Raw genomic sequence first — 10,069 nt, 5'->3', positions numbered from 1 at the left:
GGTAAGTGTGGTGTGAGGGTGTGGTGACATGTATAGTGTGATGTTATGATTAATGTGCCTTCATCCCGTGCACCATCAGACTATATAGCAAGCAAGATGGTAGAGTGATAAGGTGAGTCTCTCTCTCTCTCTCTCTCTCTCGTCACGCAGGTTTAGCATAACGAGTCTTGGCTGTTAAGGTGCCCTAATCAGCTGACTTACAATCACAGGTAAATATTATGAACCTTGACCGGCCAGGTTTATCAACAGTGAGTAAACTGATTACTGGGGGTACATTAATGTCAACCATCACCACCCAGGCCAATCATCACGACCTACGTACGCCCACGTTAATCACCACCACCCACGCCCACGTTAATCATCACCACCCACGCCCTCGTTAATCACCACCACCACCACCACGCCCCGTCAACCAAACCCATACCAACCATCATGCCTACCCCCACCACCCAACCACGACAACCACCAATGCTTTCATATTCACACAGCCTCTTTAACCACACACACGCCCGACTCACGCCCACGTTCACCTGATCACAGGAGTCCACTTGTCCTTTCTCCCGCCTACACACACCTCTCCGTCATCCCCTGCCCAACACCTGCTACCACAACCACAACTAACCACCACCACCACCACTAACCACCATCACCACCACTACCACCATCCACCACTACTGACCTCCACAACTACCATCATCACCCCACAACCACCACAACCACTACTAACCACAACAACCACCATCACCACATACTAACCACAACAACCACAACAACTAACCACCACCACCACTACTAACCACAACAGCCACAACCACCACAACTAACCACCACCACCATCACTCTCCCAAACCACTAACACCCACACCCTCCCATCCCTAAACCACATCCACATCCTCTGTACCAGCATCCACCCACACTCTACCCCACACCTTCACTATCACCATCCACGCCTCCTTCGCCATCACCCACGCCTTACCACCACCACACCCCGCCCCTCACCATCACCCACGCCTCACCACCATCACCCACGCCTCCTTCACCACCATCACCCACGCCTCCTTCACCACCATCACCCACGCCTCCTTCACCACCATCACCCCCTCCTTCACCACCATCACCCACGCCTCCTTCACCACCATCACCCACGCCTCCTTCACCACCATCACCCACCCCTTCACCACCATCACCCACCCTCCACCACCACACCCACCCTCTTCACCACCATCACCCACGCCTCCTTCACCACCATCACCCACGCCTCCTTCACCACCATCACCCACGCCTCCTTCACCACCATCACCCACGCCTCCTTCACCACCATCACCCACGCCTCCTTCTACCACCATCACCCACGCCTCCACACCATCACCCCTACACACCCTCCTCCACACACACCCACGCCTCCACCGCCACTTTCTGGGATACAATAAGTCATATCAAGAATATAACACAAGAAAATCAATAAAGGTCTGGGACGAGGAGGAGAAGAGAGAGAGAGAGAAGGGAGGAAAGAAAGAAGAGGAGAATGATAAGATGAGAAAATAGGAGAGAGAGAATAAAGAAGATAAAGAATAGAGAGAGCGAATAGAGAAGATAGAGAGAAAAGATAGAGGAGAGAAAGAGAGGGGGAATAATGAAGAGGAGAGAGAGAGAGAGAGAGAGAGAGAGAGAGGCACCATCATATCATATACCGGCACCAGCACAAAATACACACGATGCTTTAACGTCAACAAACAATATTCTCTGGTGTAAGGCTTCAGGCCGGCCCCAGCGAGGGTACACACCACAACTACCACCACCACACCTACTACCACAACTACTACCACCACCACACCTACTACCACCTACCGCAACTACGCCACATCGATAATAACTACTACCACAACTACCACCACCACACCTACTATACCATAACTACTACCACAACTACCACCACACTTAAACCAACTGTTACTACCCATCATAACGACTACTACATCTTTTTTTTTTTAAATACACGGCCTCCAGCCTCCCCCAATAGCCACACCTGCGCCGCCATTTCATTATCTTAAGATTATATATCCTAATACAAAATTAGCTACCCTAGCTGTGTTGAGTTAGTTGAGACGCAGATCTATGCGGCATTTAGTGACTGTTGCCTCATAGTCAATATCTACGACCGTTGTTGGCTTTGGGGCCGATGATCTCGTTCCCCTGAGCAGAGAGAAGGACAGTCGACATCTCAACCAGGCTGTAACGTAGCTTCTGGGCTGCTGCTTCCGTTCCGATAACACCACCGTCATTCTGGTATAAAAACATCTTGCACTTGATCCCATCCCACCAGAAGTTGTGAACACCAGAGGGGTGAAGCTGCCCTGATCAACATTCAGAATTCTCTCCCCACATGCCCTGAACTTGTCATTCTCGTTCCTCCTGTGTGCAGCATCGTGAGCTAGGTTACGATGAAATGCGGCCATGGGATCGAAAATCCTTATGTCAAAGAGGGCTCGCTGTCCCCGCGTCCAGAATCCTCGAGCACTGACGTCCACACGGGCTTCGTTGGATGTGTCTTGTGAAGGAAATTCTCACCGTCCAATGGAAGGAGGGTCGGTTCTACTCTGACATCATGGCAGAGTTCCTTCAACATATTTGCTGTGAGATCCCTTACTTCGTCATGCCTCATGCATACGAAGCCCCCTTTCTTGCACACCATGGCGTGATCGACGTCATAGGTAGAGTCACACCCGCATAGGGAGGGCAAACCTTCCACTGGCCGACCGTACCTTAGAGCAATGGCATCTGTGAATTCTTGTTTATTAAGACTGAAACCATTTGCCCTTATCGGTAACGTTGTTAGCCAGTTCGAGGCGCCCACCTCCTGCGCTATAGCTACTTTTAACTCAAGTTCTCTGGCACTTGCAGCATCAGTTGTTGCAGTTTATCACTTTGGGTGAGCTGTCGATCTGTCGTAATGGACCGACGAATCTTGTTTAATTCGTTGGTATCCACCTGACTTATTGCATTCTGAGCTATTACAGTATGCGCTCAGTGAGGGCTGCCGTGAGCTTGACAGAGTTCTGATGTTCGATACCTACCACATCTACCGCCACTACCTACCACTACCTACCCAACTACTACTACTACTTACCATAACTACCACAACTACTACTACCTACCATAACTACCACCACAACTACTACTACACCTACCACAACTACTACCACCCCTAACATTACTACTACCTACCATAACTACCACCATACCTACCACAACTACTACTACACCTACCACAATTACTACATACCATAACTACAACCACACGTACCACAATTACTGCTACCTACCACAACTACTACCACACGTACCACAATTACTGCTACCTACCACAACTACTACTTCCTACAACTATTATACCCACCACCACAAATAGTCTCATACCTACCATTACTAATACTATGCTTACTTACTTATACTAACACACACACACACACACCTGGTCGCACTATCACCCACCACCGGATATTCCACGATTCCTCAGTCCACATTATGTTTCCCCTTAGGCTCGGGTCTCGGGGGTAACAATATACGTGTTATTTTCACCGCCATGTTTATACAGTCGCTACAGATAGTTAAGATGCAGTTTTTCATCACCAGTTACGAGGAAATTAAAGAATCGCTTAGAATCCATCACGAGAGAGAGAGATTATTTACTATATCCTGCAAATGAACCAACTCGACACGACCCGTCTGGTGAGAGGAGGAGGGGTCCCTGAGTGGTACAGTTATCAGGGGGCAGTAATGTACCCACACGACCACGGGGCCAAAAATACCCAGCAGCGGGCACCAGTAAATACCCAGTTTACCATAAGTTGGACAAACGGAGGGGGAGGGAGGGATGCTGGGAGGGAATGGGGTGGAGGGATGGGTGGGAGGGGGAGTGAGGGGAGGGGTAGAGGGATGGGGATCAGGAGGGGTGGGGTGGGATGGGAGGATAGGATGGGGTGGGAGAAGAGGGGGGGAGGGGGTATGTAGTCCTCTGTTGACATTATAAACTTATCAGAGGTGAGCTGGTACCTACTGTTGTCCTACACGGAGACAACGACGGCGTCTGGTGGAGTCAACAGCGAGAGTCACGAGTCCAAGTCAACAACAAACACGACCCATGATGACGATGATGATGACAAGAGCAACACTATTACTATTACTACTATTACTACTACTACTACAACAATAATATAAATAATAATCATACCAACAACAACTACGATAATAATAATAATAATAATAATAATAATAATAATAATAATAATAATAATAATAATAATAATAATAATAATAATAATAATAATAATAATAATAATGATCACCTGAAGAATCATCGCCCCAGCTTATTTCACCTAACGATTAAACCACCCAAACCTAACTTAACCTAACCTAAACCTATTCTATCCTAACCCAACATATCCAAACCTAACCAGCAACCTATTCTATCTAACATATCCAAACCTAACTTAACCTAACCTAAACCTATTCTATCCTAACCCAACATATCCAAACCTAACCTCATCCTCCCAAAATAGTTTTAGGGTGGTTTAATCTTTAGGTGAAATAAGCTGGGGCGATGATTCTTCAGGTGATCCAATAATAATAATAATAATAATAATAATAATAATAATAATAATAATAATAATAATAATAATAATAATAATAACCATCAGTTTTATCCCTCTCTTCTCCATCACCACCATCATCCCTTAATGGAAACACACACACACACACACACACACACACACACACACACACAGGAAATGGTTGCAACTCGAGAACTATTCGTGCCACCAAGACGACCAACAATGCCGTCTCATATACACTTTAGCCTCATTGAGTATGGTGAATAACACCTGGAGAACCATGAATAACACCTGGAGTACGGTGAATAACACCTGGAGAACCATGAATAACAACTGGAGTACGATGAATAACACCTGGAGAACCATGAATAACACCTGGAGTACGATGAATAACACCTGGAGAACCATGAATAACACCTGGAGTACGGTGAATAACACCTGGAGAACCATGAATAACACCTGGAGTACGGTGAATAACACCTGGAGAACCATGAATAACACCTGGAGTACGATGAATAACACCTGGAGAACCATGAATAACACCTGGAGTACGATAGATAACACCTAATTGCAGTAGACTTCTTACCTGGAGAACCATGAATAACACCTGAGTACGATGAATAACACTGGAGAACCATGAATAACACCTGGAGAACCATGAATAACACCTGGAGAACCTGCAGAATAACACCTGGAGTACGATGAATAACACCTGCCATACCTGGTGCAGTGAATAACACCTGGAGTACGGTGAATAACACCTGGGTAGTACGGTGAATAACACCTGGAGAATATAACACCTGGGTACAGTGAATAACACCTGGGTACGATGAATAACACCTGGAGTGCAGTGAATAACACCTGGAGAACCATGAATAACACCTGGGTAGTACAGTGATAACACCACCTGGAGTGCAGTGAATAACACCTGGAGTACGGATGAATAACACCTGGAGTACGATGAATAACACCTGGAGTACGATGAATAACACCTGGAGTACGATGAATAACACCTGGAGTACGATGAATAACACCTGGAGTACGATGAATAACACCTGGAGTACGATGAATAACACCTGTAGTACGATGAATAACACCTGTAGTACGATGAATAACACCTGGAGTACGATGAATAACACCTGGAGTGCGATGAATAACACCTGGAGTACGATGAATAACACCTTGAGTACGATGAATAAGCCCTCTGAGCACAATGCATTAGACCACTGAGTAAGACAACCCCAATGAGTACGATGCAACCCCTTTGAGTACGAACCAATCCCTTGAGTACCAAAATTAGACCACTGAGAAAGACAAGCCCAATGAGTACGATGCAACCTCTTGAGTACGACGCCAACCCCTTGAGTACGACGCCAACCTGTTGAGTCCAAAGAATTAGCCACATCTCCACCCCTTGAGTACGATAATTTAACCTCCTTTAAATTGCGAGTTAACCACTGACACTGTACTCAAGGGGTTAAGTCAACGTACTCCAGAAGATTAAGCTAATGTACTCATATTAGGAGAGGAGAGAGAATACAGAACACGAAACAGAGAGAGAGAGAGAGAGAGAGAGAGAGAGAGAGAGAGAGAGGCAAGAATCAGATAGATGGTAGATAAAGAATAATGATATAAATAAGCAGTTAGTTTAGTCGTAAGATAAGAAATTACCATTGCAATAAATATATTTGCCAACTAGACATACTCCTGACAGCTGTGTCCTCTTGTTCAACCTTAATACTGTACAGCCCATGTTGTACTGCTCCCACACTATATTTATGTTTCTCAATTCCACTGTAATTTATGTATATACTTATAATATAAATAAACTAAAAAAATGGTAAATAAATAAAATTAATAAATATTGAAGTGATAACCGTGTTAACGTTATGAGATGTTCTTATTACCACCATGCTATTGTACTATTACAGATGATACACATAATACTTCCTTGAGATAAAGGTATAGTATATATCAGGTGCCTACAGGAGAGCTCAGGTTCTCAACTGACTCAGCCATGTTAATATTGTTATTATTATCCACTCTGTATCTGTGTTGTTCCGGCTAAATAAACTGTTTCAATTCAATTCAATGGTGGTAGTAGTGGTAGGTGGTAGTAGTGGTAGGTGGTAGTAGTGGTAGGTGGTGGTAGTGGGTGGGGGTGGTAGGTGATGGGGTGATGGTGGGTGGAGGTGGTGGAGTGGAGGTAGGTGGGGTGGTAGGTGGTAGGTGTTCGTGGGTGATAGGGGTGATGGTGGGTGGTGGTGGTGGATAGTAGGGGGTGGTGGGTAGTAGGGGGTGGTGGTGGGTAGTAGGGGTGGTACATCACGGTGCCACAACACATGTTATCTAACAATGGCGCCTGGTGGTGGTGGCACTGCCTGGTGGACGCACCTGCTCATTACCACACACCACATCCCACCATGGTGTTGCTGCTTGCAATGCAAAAATGGAGGGAGGAGGGCGGAGGAAGGAGGAGGAGAGGGAGGGGAGGGGAGGGAGGGGAGGGGGAGGAGGGAGGGGGAGGGGGAGGAGGGGGGAGGGTGGAGGAGGGAGGAGGGGGGAAGGGAGGGTGGAGGGGAAGAGGGGGTGGAAGGGAAGGGAGGTGGAGGGAAGGAGGGTGGAGGGGAAGGAGGGGAAGGAGGGGAAGGAGGGAAGGAGGGGAAGGAGGAAGGGAGAAGGAGGGGAGGGGAAAGGAAGGAGGAAGGAGGAGGGAGGGGGAAGGAGGGGGAAGGAGGAGAAAGGAAGGAGGGGGGGGGAGAAAGGAAGGAGGGGGAGAAAGGAAGGAGGGGGAGAAAGGAAGGAGGGGGAGGGAAGGAGGAAGGAAGGAGGAGAGGAAGGAGGGGGGAGAAAGGAAGGAGGGGGAGAAAGGAAGGAGGGGAGAGGAAGGAGAGTGGAGAGAGAAGAGATAATGAAGAGAGATCAAGAAACTATGTACAGTACAAACAATATTAATACCAAGATAAAATCAACATAGCGCAATAGTAGTGTATGTTACATTAAGTGAGGGGGAAGGGTGGAGAGAGAGAGAAGGGGTGGAGGTAAGGAGGGAGGTAGGGAAGGAGGGAAGGAGAGGGGAGGGAGGGAGGAGGGGAGGGAGGGAGGGACATGGGAAGGAGGGAGGGAGGGAGGGGAGGAGGGAGGGGGAGGGAGGGAGGGAAGGAGGGTGTTCTCTCAGTATTTACTTATCAGGCAACCACCCCCATATCCCGCCACGCCACCATCAGCTGACTCTGTAAATAAACACATATATCAACACATTTCCGGACACCTTCTCGTTTATCTGTACTTATGAGAGAGAGAGAGTGTGTGTGTGTGTGTATACTGTGAAAACCAACACGAATCATGAGATATAAACACAACGAGATACAGTGCACATCCATCACCACTCACCCCCTCAGTGACACTGTATCTCACCACAACACTACGCCCCATACAGTAGAACACTGAGGAAGGCTACAGCGAAAAGCGACGCAGTAGATCACTATAGTTAACAGCGAACACAAGGTCACCACCACGCAGTATTGACACACTTTCTCAACCAACAACACCATCTCCTCTGACAGTTGAGGTGGTGGTGATGGTAAAATAATAAATAATAGTTACACTGATATATATAAATAAGTAATACCACCTTTTGGCACTTTACTCCACGGGAAATTCATAATCTATAGACAATATTTTATATAATACCACTGAGCCATAAACCTTAGAGACCACCTCATTCTAAATCAACATTCCATCAGATTACTCCGACACTTACTCCGACAGATCACCAAAACACAGCCATTAAGTTATCCAGGACAGTCAGACACCTATTATCAAGTGTCATATATTTAATCCAACAAGGAAGGTAAGATAGTAGCATTAAGTTGAAGGACTTGATTTCTCCTACTGACTCACATATTTATGGTAACTGATTCCAATGATACTTAATTGTTTCGAGTTTTGAACTACTCAAAATAAACTGAAAAGTAGTGGGAGTAAAGTGCAAAAAGGGGTAAAAAGCAACAAATAAATGAATAAATATATAAATAAATAATGATACATCACTTTGTCACTCCTGAGAGTTGTGATAACGGGAGGCCTGGGAGAGGATGTGTGGTGTAGGGAGTGTGTCCATGGCTGGGGAGAGAGAGAACTAGACCGTTCACTTCCCAATTGTAAAGTCAATCTCTCTCTCTCTCTCTCTCATACCACGTTATGACCTCTCAACTCCCCACGGTTCCTGAGATCTCAACCCCCACCATTTAATACACATCTTTACAAATCTCTTCTTTCAAGCAGCATTACACACACACACACACACACACACACACACACACACACACACACACACACACACACACACACACACACACACACACACACTCTACATTCTCTCACTTACCTAACCTTCAGTCTTGGTTATCAGAAGCAGGACAATATAACCCCCTCAACACACCACCAAGTTAACTCACAATACCCTGGTTCATGCACACGATGATTCAATTGCCCGGAGCATCTACATTACCACCACCACAGGCAGAAGGTGGGCGAATGTTCGTCTGGCGCAGCTTCCAAACATGTAGCATTAAGGGATTTAAGAGTGATGAGCCAGGCACTGATGGCTGCTCGTGCTGTCGCTCGTACTGCTCGACTCGTATACTAATATATGACGTTCACTCAACACCTACTACACTGACCTATACGTACAGTATATTCAATCATCAGCGGAGGTCATGATCAGCGGAGGTCATGATCAGTGGAGGTCATGATCAGTGGAGGTCATGATCAGTGGAGGTCATGATCAGTGGAGGTCATGATCAGTGGAGGATATGATCAGTGGAGGACATGATCAGTGGAGGTCATGATCAGTGGACATGATCAGTGGAGGACATGATCAGTGGAGGATATGATCAGTAGAGAACATGATCAATGGAGGACATGATCAGTGGAGGACATGGATCAGTGGAGGTCATGGATCGCGGAGGATATGATCAGTGGAGGACATGACTCAGTGGAGGCCTGCATCAGTGGAGGTCATGATCAGTGGAGGACATGATCAGTGGAGGACATGATCAGGGAGGACATGATCAGTGGAGGACATGATCAGTGGAGACATGATCAGTGGAGGCTATGATCAGTGGAGGTCATGATCAGTGGAGGTCATGTGATCAGGGGTGGAGGTCATGATCAGTGGAGGTCATGATCAGTGGAGGCCAGGACGGTGGAGGCCGTGATCAGTGGAGGACATGACTGGTGGAGGTCATGATCAGTGGAGGTCATGATCAGTGGAGGCCATGATCAGTGGAGGTCATGATCAGGAGGACATGATCAGTGGAGTCGCGGATTGGGGCGGAGGTCATGATCAGTGGGAGGTCAGGATTGGGTGGAGGACATGATCAGTGGAGGCCGTGATCAGTGGAGGCTGCGGATTAGTGGAGGTCAGTGGGATTGTGTGGAGGCTATGACTGTGT

The sequence above is a fragment of the Homarus americanus genome, unplaced genomic scaffold (assembly GCF_018991925.1).
Source record: "Homarus americanus isolate GMGI-L3 unplaced genomic scaffold, GMGI_Hamer_2.0 scaffold32, whole genome shotgun sequence".
NCBI classification, from domain to species: Eukaryota; Metazoa; Arthropoda; class Malacostraca; order Decapoda; family Nephropidae; genus Homarus; species Homarus americanus.
Note: the sequence above shows the minus strand (reverse complement) of the source record.